Source organism: Camelus ferus, chromosome 3 (genome assembly GCF_009834535.1).
Source record: "Camelus ferus isolate YT-003-E chromosome 3, BCGSAC_Cfer_1.0, whole genome shotgun sequence".
Lineage (NCBI taxonomy): Eukaryota > Metazoa > Chordata > Mammalia > Artiodactyla > Camelidae > Camelus > Camelus ferus.
Genome location: NC_045698.1, coordinates 35,321,775 through 35,335,489, shown reverse-complemented (window position 1 = coordinate 35,335,489; position 13,715 = coordinate 35,321,775). Strand labels below are relative to the sequence as shown.

The 13,715-nt window shown below is 40.1% G+C and overlaps 1 protein-coding gene and 1 long non-coding RNA gene across 2 annotated transcripts in view; one reads left to right on the top strand and one right to left on the bottom strand.

Annotated features, from left to right (window-relative positions):
- SNX18 (sorting nexin 18) overlaps positions 1–13,715 on the bottom strand; it is a 233,651-nt gene that overhangs the window by 73,990 nt on the left and 145,946 nt on the right. The window lies entirely within an intron of this gene.
- LOC116661010 overlaps positions 1–13,715 on the top strand; it is a 130,553-nt gene that overhangs the window by 1,846 nt on the left and 114,992 nt on the right. The window contains exon 2 of the long non-coding RNA XR_004316777.1: positions 12,485–12,541. This is a non-coding gene — a long non-coding RNA (uncharacterized LOC116661010). The remainder of the gene's footprint in view (positions 1–12,484; positions 12,542–13,715) is intronic.

Sequence of the window (13,715 nt, the reverse complement as noted above, 5' to 3'; positions counted from 1 at the left end):
TGTGGTTTTGGACAGTTTACATTGTAAAAACTGTTACAAACTTTCATGTAGAAAAAGAAACAGAACCCAGACAGATTGGTTAATAAAAAAGTGAGTTTTCTGTTATATTTTCTTGCTCCTGTATTGTTGGCTTGGAAGAGCTATGGAGCCCAGAGGGAAGAAAGCTCTCACATTCCCATTGCCTTGTTCTCTCAAAAAAATCTCAGAAAGATAAGACTTGTCTGCTCTGCATACAAATGAGGCAGGTGACCCATTTGAAGTTTGTGGCAAAAGTCTCCCAGCTATGCCCCTTGCATTTAGTTATCATCAAAAACAAAACAAAACAAAACAAAACAAAACAAAAAGACTTCTCATTCAACTTTTTCTTTCATTAGGCTAAAACTCTGATCATCACAAAGCAGATGGCTTAAAGTAACAGAGTAGGAGAAGGATTATTTTATAGTCTGATTTAAATTACTAATAAGCCAATTCCTACATCATGGAAGTCTGCACAGCATCACTATCCATTTCTGGGGGCTCTGGTCAGTTAACATGCCATGACGTTCTTAAAGAGAAAAAAGACATGCCAGATGTTGGAAATCAGAAGGAATGACATTCAGACATGAGGACTGATGGTGTAACAGTGAGTGAAGTGAAAAGAGCCCCGAGAGGCAGAGGTCTTCGGCTCAAGTCCTGGCTCCATTTATTACTTGCTTCCTCCCTGTGGACCTTGACTAAGCCACTTAACTTCTCCAAGCCTCAGCTTCCTCACCTGGAAAAGTTAAATAATAATTGTGACTACCTCACTGGGTTATTATGAAGATTCCACATTACATACTTCAAATTAAAAAAAAAAAGCTCTTTTTTTGTTGTGATGTCAGAATGAATTACAGACACTAATATCTTTATTAGGCTTTAGTCTCCCAATCTTTCTTTAAGATATCTGCTGTAGATCATCTGACCTGAATAACTGTGTTTAATGTAATCCCCTTTTTGAAAGGAGAAAGTTAAACAAATCACATGATTATTTAAGTTGTCTTTAGTTTAATAAGCTCCTAGATGACTGGGGAGAACTAACTAGCTGCTTCTTGTCTGTGCTCTGAATTCATTTCCATGGCATCCACTGTTCAAACTTGGGAAGAAGTCAGAGCCAATGGGGTTCCTTTGTAAAAAGAATTGCATTCTCTATAGTTTAAGAGAGACAACTGTTATTAAGCAAGACACCTATGTCAATATCACCGCTGATAAAGATGTTGGTGGTAGATGAAATCATGATCCTCCCACCTTCTAAGCATCTGATTTTTACAAGTCAACATTTCAGATTTTTCTAAGCCCCAAATGGAGTTGGAATAAGATATAATTTAAATGGAAGTTTTCCGTTTTTTGGTATTTCCTAGTGTGTGATTCTCTGATCAGACCAAGTTATCTGTGTCCTAGAGACTGATTTGAGTATTTGAGGCGACTTGTTATAAAAAGAATGTGGGGAGCATGAACATGACTTGGAATTACATCTTTCAAAAGATTTACTCCCCTGAGTTTCATCAACATTTGCAAATTTGTTAGCATCTGAATAATTTTCTAAAAAGACTTGAAATTCAGATTTATGACAGAGAAAGGATTTCTCAAATCTTTTATCTCCCATTTCATATAGCAAAAACCACATCTGGAGCATGTGTCTCTCCACGAAGGAAAAAGCTCTAGGATCAGACAAGCTTTCTGCTGTGATGGCCAGCCCTTGAGGCTTGTTTGCTAGGTAGATAGAGGATTTGACATCCAGAAAGGAGAAAAAGTCTAGCCTTTTTGGCCCTAGGTTACTGTAGAAGAAGGAAGACAAAGGCAGGAGAGGAAAACTGTCAGACATGCTGGTCCTGAATTCCTTTTTCTGGGCTTTGGTATCATTTCCTGTTATGAACCTACAAGAGGCCCCTGTGCGTGGACTCTATGTAACAAGGGACAGCACAGCTGAGTAAAAAGGTCAGCATTTGGATGGAGAATCTATACTGTACTCCTAAGTCTCCCCTGATTCCTGTATGGCATGAACACCAAAGAGAGAGCCAGGGGGTCACCCTTGGGGCCACCATGGCCAAGGAGAGGAAATCTCAGAGTATAAGCTGGAGAAGGACAACCTGGACCAGAGTTCTAGGACAGGACAGACTCAGATAACTATACCCTGCAGAAAGTGAGGGGAGTCAAGTCACCAAGAAGTGCACACAGGACTCTGACTAAACTGAGAAAGAATTCAGCAGCAGCACACCACATATTGGATCCTCCACCAGCAGAGGCCACCTAGGATTGGGAAGACATCAGACAGGTCTGAGGCCCTTTTACTCAAGTGTTTTCCCTCTTACACAATAGATGCCATCTTGGAGAAAGTCAAGTGAGAATAAATAAGAGCAATTATCTCCAAAGTATAAAATAACTGAATGAAGCTATTTAAGTATGACAGTAGATCAAAGTTTAACTGGATGGGACATTTAGTTACCTTTTTTCTTATACCCTAGCCACCAAGCAGGAAAACCATCATGAGGAAAACCACATCTAGAAGTACATCTCTCTGTACATCTGAGTTACCATGTGAGCAAATTTGCAAGCCCGTTGCATAATGTTTCCTAAGCAATACCACTTACTTGAAATATATCTATTGAAAGCTTCCTAAATGTCAAGAACTGTGCTAGGGACAATAGAGTCAGTGAAGAATCAAGTGTAGTGTAGTCCTTGCCCTCAAGAAACTCATTGTTTGGTGGATGAGTCACCTCAGGTTATTAAAATGGTCTGTTTACTTGCTATACTTCAGAACTTTAGTAGCTTGAAGAAAAGAAGCTTATTTCTTTCTCCTGTCTTTCTAACAGTCATGATGTGTTCTGGCTGGGAGAGCCATTATCTTCCATAATCATTCAGGGCCCAGGCTGATGGCTTCTTTTCTATCCTCAGCATGTGGATTCCAAAGTCACCTTGAGTGTCAACTGCCCCATCAGCCAATAGTGGGAGGGTTTGGTGGATCAGGCCTGGAGCATGTGACTCACATTCGTTGGAGAGAACTTAGTCCTTGGGCCACACACAACAAGGAAGGCTGGGAATTTAGTCTGGTCATATGACTAGGTAGAGGAGGAGACTGGATTTTGGAGGACAACTAGATACCTTCTCCACAGTGTAAGCATCACTGACAATGTAGCAGATGTAGCAGAATACCTTGTCGAAGACTAAACTTACAGTTTTTGTTTTGAACTGTAGAAAGAGAGGTTCAGAGGATCTTCAAACAGCATTGAGAGAGTGACTGAAGCTATTTTTTCCATCTCTAGCCACAAAGACAGGGTCCTAAACAGAACTGCTACATTTTCAGGTGAGAACCTCCTTAAAGGTAATCACATTCTATTGTCCAAAAAAAAATTACCTTTTAGAGTTCAGAAAGAGAAACCTCCAGGTTTGTACTGGGATCTGTTGTACCCCCCAGCAACAACCTGCTTTTTTGTATTTTGCCCTAGTAGAGAAGCAATCAAGCTCTTGTCCTACAAAAGATTTGTGTCTTAGGCCAAAACAGAGGAGGGATCAGGACTCTGAGGAAGGAGAAGGGACAAGGAGTTTGCTGAGTGTTCACCATGAGACCTGGTCTTGGGATCCTTCAGTGGCTGTAGTGGGGCCAGGACCTGTGGACTGAGGAAAAGGCTCACATGGTGTCTGTGGACTGACTAGACCAGAGCATCCATCACAGCCCTGTGTTTTGGGAGGTCTTGCCCATCAGGCTGCTGATCCATAGTTGAATGGAGCCTTCCTCATTTCTGAAGTTCAGGGATCCTGTCCTCTAGCATCTTTGGAGAGAGCATCCATGGACTTCTCAGTCATTGTGAAACAGAGCTCCTCAGAAACCCCTGTACATTCACACTCCTAGGCTGTGTTGGGGAGTGGGGAAAGATGTTCATTCTGACAATTTTACATCCTAAGTATTTCTTGACTGCCTCACTTCTTTCCTACTTTGCTCCCACTACCTAAGCTTAAATCGCCATCATTCCTCTCACCTATACTAGCCCCCTGGACTCCTTGGAGTAACTCTTCCCTGCTCTTCCCTACAACACAATCCATTCTCTACTGTATCTAGAGAGTGAGATTTTTAATGGAACTCCTTTCTATTTAAATGCTTTGCTGTCTTCCCATAGCTCTCTGAATTGAGCTAAAAACTCTTATTGTTCCTCATGAAATTGGCTCAACCATTTTGTTTCTCCAGCCACATCACAGACCACATCCCTCCTTCATCCCAGCCTCCTCCCTTCTCCAACCTAATCACACTGACCTTCCTCCAGTTCCTGGAACAACTAACCCTGCTGCTTTCCACCTTGAGGAGTGTTATGCCTGGGGGTGCTTTTGCATCATCTGCACTGGCAGTTAGCTCCTACTCATCCTCCAATTCCCAGATGCAACAGATGACTCCAACTCCTCCCAAGGCTAGATCAGGGGCCTGCCCCTTACTACATGGTATGATAAACCTTTTCTTCATAGCACCAAGCCCAGTATTAATTTTATACCTAGTCACATAATTATTTGAATGACACCCATATTCTGCTTTAGACTATAAGACCTATGAGGCTAGGAACCATGTAATTTTCCTTTTTTTCTTTTTTTTTTTTTTTTTTTTTGTTCTCACTATTTGCATTCTGGACTATGCTATTTGTTCACATTTTATCTCCAATACCTGACACATGCTCAATAAATTCTTGTTCAACGAAGTCAAGGGCAAACTGTAATAACAGCAATGACAACCACCACAGCACATGCTTTTAAGTTTTCAAAGCCTTTTTACACACAGTATCTCACTTGACAAGAAAGCAGGACAGGGAGAGAGGGACACTTGTTCCATTCTCAGGACGTTGCTCCAATGGCTTGAAATAGAATCTGCTATCAGAAGGGCAATACTTAAACAAACATTTGGGGCCAGGTTACAATGTAGAATTTTACCAATGGGCCCTCTGAGGTATTTCCTGTGAAGCTTGCCCTTGGGAAGAGGGATAGATAGATAGATAGATAGATAGATAGATAGATAGATAGATAGATAATACATATACATTTTTATTAACTCTGCAGAAAATAGGAGTTAAGAAGGAAAATGGCTGGAAAAGTGCCATAGGGGACATATGTGGAAAGTTTGTAAAAAGGCAATAGTCAGGAAAGAACAAAATAAAGCTGAAGTAAGCTAATGTGTGGATAGGGAGGAAATAGTATTCATCAGTAAAACAGATAACATAATGGCTAGAGAGAAAACAGGAAAGATACTATTGAGGAAAAATTGCCAAGAGAAAGTGCAAACTGCAGAGAACTGGAGAGTCATTTTAAAGAAGGGGGTTAAGAGACCAAGGACGCTGACAATACCTTTCACATCGCCATTCTTCTGAGCAGAGGTTGATTTGTGGATATATTTAAGTGCCTAGTTAAAACACAATAACACAGCACTCAGATACGTTCTCTTGCCCTATTTCATGTTGACATCTCTCACTATCATTAAGGAAGCACGAACACGGAAAATCACTTAGGAAGAAAAGTAAAGAGAGGTTCTAAGGTGGGAAGGAATTAAGCCATAGGACCCCTTAACCTTCCTTTCTCAGGTCTCTGAGTAAAAGCTGGTCGTCATTGGCAATGTTAACCCTCTCCGCTCTCCCTACTCAACTTTGTGCACTTGATTCTACAACTTCTTGTATCTCTGGAGCCTGTTGAGTTAGAGATAGAGGCAGAGAGACAGAGAGGCTGAATAGTTGAATTTTAGTTGGTAGATCTGAGTTCCATACTTCCCATTTAGAGAAAAATAATTCTTTCTTTGCCCATGCCATTCATTTCATTACTGTCTCACTTTCTTAACTTTACATTCCTGCATTCACTATCTGCTCCATCTCATTTCTCATTCACTCTTAAACCCTCTCATTCCACCAAAAATAGTCTTTATCACTCCAAATATTTTGCTTGGAGTCTTTTGTTGCATCTTGCACTTTCGGCATGCATTATCACTATTTGTGCAGACATTCTATCCATTGTGTATATAAAGATTATAGGTATCCCAAGCCTTATCTATGGGGATTTATTGTGTTCATTCCTGACTCTCTAAGGCATTGCTCAGTGCTAAGTATATAGTAGGGTGTCAAATTATTTATTTACCTAAATTGCTCAAATCACATTACCTTTAACTATTTAGAGACATTTGCCTCCTGTTTTTCCTTTCCTTTCAAATATGTCACACAAAGGAAAAAAAATTCCTTTTTCTGTTATAATCTCCTAAGGATTTTATAAAAGTTCAAAACACAAACAGTGTCCAGTTCATGAACTCACCAACTTAGCATGCATCCAAGTATTTGAAGAAGACTGAAAAAAGCAAATAAGCTAAAACAGAATATACTTGTTTTTCTGTTTGATTTTTATTTGATTTTCATGGACTATTTCCAGAAAATATATTTTATATACAGTAGTATACATACATATATAGTATTATACATACATTATATATTTAAAAATTTTTTTGTTGTCAGTGAGGTATACCTCCTTGAAAAACCTTAGGCCAGAGACAACTTTTGAAAGCTGTGACCCTCTAACACCAAGACCTCATCCATGCTGTCTGTAATGGAGATAGAGAAGATAAATTCCTTCAGCTTTGGCTGTCAGCCCTTGATGGATGTGCACCAGCTCCTGTTAGATGACTAGAGAGGTACATACTGGCAAGGTGCATACACATGTGCAATCCAGAACCCAACCTGGGCTCCTATCTCTCATTACTGGAAGCCCAGGAAGGCACATTTGAGATCTAGCCCTGGCATGGACCAGTTAGGACCTTAGCTCTTGGTGTTCATCTCACCTGCAGAGAGAAGACAGAGGAGGCTGTGCAGGCCACCAAGGCTTAGTTTATAGGTGCTTTCACTCATCTGTCGGTCAGTTAACAAGCCAAAAAAAACTCTACCGACCACCTAATATGTGTGCTGCATGTATGGCGGCTGTAGGCAGCGGAGACACAGGCGTGAGCCGACAGCCCAGGTCTCCTCAGACACCCTTAGACTCAACGCTGACCTCTGTGCAGGGGTCTTCCTCCTCCCTCCCTCCCACCTCATCCAGGGTCACAGAGAGTTCCTAGCACTATCCCTCCCACTTCCTTTCTGCTGACCCCAGGCCAGGTGTGTTATATCAGCCTAAAGCACAGCTTTGTTTTAAAGCTGAAGCAATGATGACCCTAGGATTATCAAACATACAACAAAACACACCCTTGTGACCTAGGAGCTTGCCAAATCGTGGGCGTGTTTTAGATTTTGGAATGAAGAGAGAAGGAAGAGAGATAAGAGGATGATTTGCCATTTGTTTTGGTAAAGAGAAAATTAAAATGAAGAAGTTCACCCAGACCCACTGTTTTTTCCATTCTCTTGAGTGAGGGTGTATAAAGGTTTGATGGGATAGAAAGAACACCCAGATTGGGTTGTGCTCACTTGTCCCTTCAACACATTTTTATGTGTCCAGCTCCCTGCCAGGTCTTAGAACTATAGCTGTCAAGTCACCAAAATTTTGACCTGCCTCTTGGTAGATGAATCTCGTGATTCTGAGAAGACATTTCACCTTTCTTGGTCTCATGTCCACAGCACTAAAATGAGACTGAGACCAGAGGGTCGCCACCATTCTCTAGCTTTCTTCTAGCTTTGTTACCTAGGACCTCTAAGAGCAGGGACAAGCTCTTATCTTGGAAATGGAGGTCCTGGAGCCTCGTACCACTCAACGAAAGGCTCACAGGCTGCCCTGGGGCCATTCTCCTCCAGGCAGGACTCTTGAGGATCCAGAGGAGAGGCAGTGGTCTTCCAACAGGAGCTCCACATTCAGCTCACTCCTCTGGCTGCCTCTGCTGAGCCTGGCCTCCTGCCCCCCAGTGCATGGGCGCTTTGTGCTGACTCTCACAGGGCTGTCAGCACAGTGATTGCATTCTGCTGTGCTCTGCATGCTTCAGACTTGGCAGCCAATTAAAAGCCAGTTCTGAGACTAGATGAAAAGAGAAGGGCAGTGTTTGATGAAAACTGTGGGCAGGAGGAGTGCCTGGTGCTGGAGGAGTCCAGGCTTGCTGCAGAAGCTGCTCCTCCCTCAGGCCAATTAGGGCTTTAGCAGGCCAGCCTGGCCAACCATGCACATCCCGTGTCCTTATGGTAGACAGCTTGCCAGGCACCTGAAAGATCCTGCCATCTTGGCTATGCAGAACTTACTTGTGCCTGTAGGAAGTGTTTTCAGTTCCTCTGCATATCAGCAGAGAGAAGCTAAACTCCCAAATCCAGGATCTTTAAACTTTTTGGGGTATTGGGCTGTCTGGTGAAGCGTATGGATCCCCTCTCAGAAGAATACTTTTAAATGTAAAAAATTAAAATTCACACATTGGATTGTAAAGGACACCAATTATACTGAAATTCAATTATCAAAATTGTGATAAAATAACACACATGCTTCCTTATTAATATATAAAAACATGTTCTACTCTACCCCCTGTCCCAGCCCTCACACTTCACAGGGTATCTTGTTTTGAAGTGTCTTCCTCCTCAAATTTGTTAAGTCCCTTTCTGGAACCTGGGACTGGCCTGCACCAGTGGTGCTTCTGGTGAGTTGCCCCAAGCCCAGACTGGGTCCTAGGCAGCCCCAATCTCAGTTTTCCCCTACTCCTGAAGACAGCCCCCTGCATAATCTAAGTGTGGCCTTGTCCTTCCTCATTTAGAATCATTATTAGAGTGAAGCACTGTTAGTGATTAGAATGTGTATGTCAGGAAAATAATAATACTCATAAAGCCCGTTGTAAATCAAAGGAGACCTACTAACATGAACTTTGGTTTAATCCTGGTTTTAAAAAATTATCTATAAGAACATTTCAGGGACAATGGGAAAATCTGAATATGAATTGGATATTAGATAATCTTAAAAGGATTATTAATTTCCATAGGTATGGTAATGATACTATGGTTATGTTGGGTTATGTCCTCAATCTTAGGTGATGAATGCTAAAATATTTAGGGGTGAAATGTCATGACATTTGTAACTTACTTTTAAGTGGTTCAGTAAAAACAATTTTTTAAATTAAATATATATATATATATATATATATATATATACACACATACACACAAACACCTGTATACACATATATAGTTAAACAAATACAGAAAAAAATGTTACCAACTATTAAACATGGTTGGTGAATGTATGAGTGCTTATCATACTATCCTATTGCTACATGTGATTAAAAATGTTCATAATGAAAAGTTTTAAAATGTATAAACATATATTTATTTTCATATGGAAAGCTGGGCTTCAGGGAGGTGGAAGGGAGCTGCTTGCTCGTGATAACACAACTGGTCAATGGCAGGTTGAGAACCCAGAGGTCCAGACTCCCAGTCCAGTTTTCTTTCCATCACATCCAAAATATCCTTCCTTAGTTTCTTCCCAGCTCTGAAACAAAGGCTTCATCAAATTGATGAGTCAGGAAAGTGACATGATCATTCTATCCCCAGTTCAATGAGGTCTGGAATTTTTTACCAATTTCAAACAGACCCACAGCTGATCAGTTTTCCTGGAGCCCATATGCTTGTCATCATGAACTGGTCCTACGTGAGTTAAGCCACTTAACAACAACAAAAGAATGTTTTTTCTGTTCTCGTTATCTAAGTCTTTAAAAATAATAGAGATAAGCCTTCAACAGGAATGTAGTTTATATACTTAAGGCCTCTGCCAAAAGGTGACTTTTGCCTCTGCCACTTTTTAACTTCTTTTTATTTTCCTGATTCGTTCTTAACTCCCAGTCATCCAGGCCTTGATGTAGCACAGGCTTGGGTTCTAAACAGCTAGGGTTCAAAACAGCTCTAATACGTATTAGTTGCACAAACTTAATGTGGAGTTTAATATCTCTGTGCCTCAGTTTCATCATTTGTGGAATGGACACAATGCTAGTGTGGTAGACAGAATAATGGCCCGTAAAGACATCCATGCCCTAATCCCCAGAACCTGTGAATATGCTACCTTACCTGGAAAATAGAGTTCGTGTGGTTAAGGTTATAGACCTCTTGGTGAGAAATTACCTAGATTATCTGTGTGAGCTCTATCAAATCACCAGCGTCCCTAAAATCAAAGAACATTTCATACGGGTGGTCAAAGAGAAAAATGCTATGACAGAACAAGGACTTGCTGGATAATTGTAGGGAAAGACTTAAATATATCTGAAAATTGACTTCCTCTGATTAGAAGAGGTATGTGTCACCAAAAGAGCTAGATATCACCAAAAAGTGCTAAAGAAGTTCATGAACTTAAGAATTTTCTATTTGCCTCTTTCTTTTAAAATAAAATAAAAAATATAAACATAATTTTAATAATATATTTTATTTAACCCAATGTAGTCAAAATATTATTATTTTAGCACATCATCAGTATAAAAATTATTAATGAGATATATTACACTTTTTTTTTACTAAGTCTTTGAAATTGATGAGTATTTTACACTTACAGGTCACCTCAACTTGGACTACCCACATTTTACATGCTCAATAATAGCCTAGTGGCTACTGTATGGAACAGTGCAGCTTACAGAGCATAAAACAAAGGGCCTCTGGACTGAGGGACACTAGGCATAGTTGAAAGCAAAGAAATTATACCAAAAAATGAGGCTTAGCTAGAAGCTTAAATCCTATATGTTGAAACTTGCTTTCCTATTGCACTGTCCCCACAGCCTTCTTTCTTCCACTGGGCTTTCAAAACTCAGACAGCTAAGCTTACATCATTAAGGCAGTCCTTAAATATAAGCACTTAGCCAAGGATCAATAGACACTTGAGGAAACTGTTCAATATGAAAAACTGAGAACAAATAATGTTGGGAGATAATTTTCTATGAGTCTCTCACATTTTTGCATGTTTTTGAAGCAGAGGCACTGTGCTTTTGCTCCAGGCTATCTTTTCAAAGATATTTATATGGCAAATAGCCTTGAAAGATACAGTGTCTCCCTCTGAGGCAAAGAGCAGGTTTGTTTGCTGCCCAATATAGCATCTTATACTGGAGCAAAAATCAGAAAGATTTACTGTGCTTTATAAAAGATTAGCGTTCCCCAAGCTTGAGGTTCCTCTCCTAAACACAACCTACTATGTGCAGGCATCACCCAGGCTTCTTTGTATTGCTCTGTGAGTAATTATGCTCAGGAAACTGATGCAAATGCTGACACCTTGGCTGTGGTATTTCTATGAGTAATAATGTCCTTTGTGTCTGACCCAGGAGTGTCATGAATTCTGACAGCACCCATGCTACTGTGGCAGGCTGACTTGCTAGCTTGCAAGTGGGGTAAAATCTTCGAATCTTCACAGTTCTTGACAAAGAACAAATAGGAAAATACAAAGGCAACTTGGAAAAAAATGGAAACTATAAAAAGTCAAGAAGATTTCTAACTTTAATATCCTCTGAGTAAAAAGAAAAGTTATTATAGCCATAAAACAAGAAGAGGATGCTATAGAAATGGGATACTCATAGAATAAGAAATAGTTTGGGGGAGTTAAAACTGTGATGGTAGAAATGTGAAATTCATTAGAAGAGGAAAACAGGAAAGAAAGATAAGAAAACTAAAGAATCCATCCAGAAGCTCAATATTAAGAGTTATGAAAGAGAATGGAAAAAAATTGAGGGAAAAAAATTAAGAATAAATAAAAATTACAGTAAATTTGGACATGAGTTTATAAATTGAAAGGTCCACTGAATACAAAGTTCAGTGACCAAAAGCAGATCCACATACCAAACCACATCATTCTTAAATTTCAGAACACTGGGGGGGAAAACAACAACAAAAAAAGCTCATCAGTTTCCAGAAGAACAAAACCGTTCTCACATAAAGCATCAACTATTATAATTGCTTTATATCTCTAAATATCCTCAGTGGAAGTTAAAAGACAATAGAAATTCCCTTTAAAATTGTGAGAGATCTCTTGTTCAACCAAACTGTCAATTTAGTGTAAAGGCAGAATAAAAATATTTTCAAATTTGTAAAGTCTCAAAAGAGAGCAGCAGAAGGAATTTCTGGGCTTATGGTGAAGAGAGATTCTCAAGGTAACAATTATGTACTAGGGGTAAGAGAGCAACCAGGTCAGCACAGAACATGCCAGAATGTTCTACCTGGGAAATATGTCTTCAAGAAGTTGAAATTGATAAGATATCTAATATATTTGAAAATACTGAGAACATTTAAACTATTGGGGGAATATCTGGAGCTAAATTAATGATTATATATAAAGCTAAGCAAATGATAAAACGATCACTAACTTCTAGGAAAACAAAAAATAAATGTGCAAGACAGGAAAAATAAGAGTCTACAATCTGGTTCAGTGAGGAACAACAGTATTCACATAGCTGTAATTGTGTAGACACTAATTATTGATATATTCAACATTAGATATAACTATTTTAAGAGAAAAAGAGGCTAGGAAGTGAGCTTCTGGGAGGTGTGGTGGTGCTGTGAAAAAAAAAGTTAAATCTTGATTTTTTTTTTTTCAGTTTAGTCTTTACAGAGAATGGAGAAGTAAAAATATAAGCATGTACAGAGATACAAAGGTAAATATGAAAAGAAAGTGTTAAAATTGTTGCATGTGGTTGCTACTGGGGAGCTAGAATGGGCTAGGCATGGAAAAGGACTCTTGGTTTTGGTAATAAATCCCGTAGACTATTTAATATTACATGCATGTACAACTTCCATAAAATAAATACTAAACAACAACAAAAACAAAAAGTAGATGCAATGTGATCTTGCATTGTGTTCTGGCCCCTCTCTGCCGATATGGCTGGTAGGCAGGTGGCATCAAAGGGGTGGTCACCCACAGGGGGTCTGGGGGATCCTACGGAAGCTTCCCCAACAAATTCTGGGCAGCAGCAGCAACCCACCATGAGCCCTTTGTTTCTCCGAGAAGCCTCCTCAAAGAGGCGCCATGGCCATGAATAAAGCATTCAGGACATTCACCTTCCAGGAGGGTCCCACAAGGAAGGGGGCAGGGGGAAGAACACAAAGGACTTTGTCTGAGTAGAGGGAACAGCTCACTGGCAGAAACTGCCCTATGATTGACTCCCTATTACCCCAGATCCCAAGATCCTGAGAAAGAAAATGCCAATCTATTTTTCTTTTCCTTTACTGTTTATAGTCAGGGTGCTATGGTCTGAATGTTTGTATCCCCCCAAATTCAACATGTTGAAACTTTAACCCCCAAAGTGATGGTATTAGGAGGTGAAGCCATTGGGAGGTAATTAGGTCATGAGGGCAGACCCCTCATAAATAGGATTAGTGCCCTTACAAAAGAAGCCTGAGAGCTCCCTTGCCCCTTCTGCCATGTGAGGTTACAGCAAAAACAAAAACAAAACCAAAACCAACCAACCAACCAGCCATCTAGGAAGCCAGCTCTCACCAGACACCACATCTGCCAGCACATTGATCTTGGATTTCTCAGCTTCCAGAACTGTGAGTAATGAATGTTTGTGGTTTATAAACCACCTAGTTTATGGTATTTTTGTTACAGCAGTCCAAATGGACTGACACAGGGTGTTTATAATCAGGAATGAAAACAAAGTTATATTGGTATCATAATCTGTGTCATGGGATCTAGGGTTTGTTTCCCAGCATGTAATCTGGTCATCATGGCTCCACCAACCAGAGGGCTAAGGGAAGTTCTACCAGATGCCTTGTCCTAGATCCAGATGTGGCTTCTGCTCACTGTCAGTTTACAATGAGTAAGGGAGG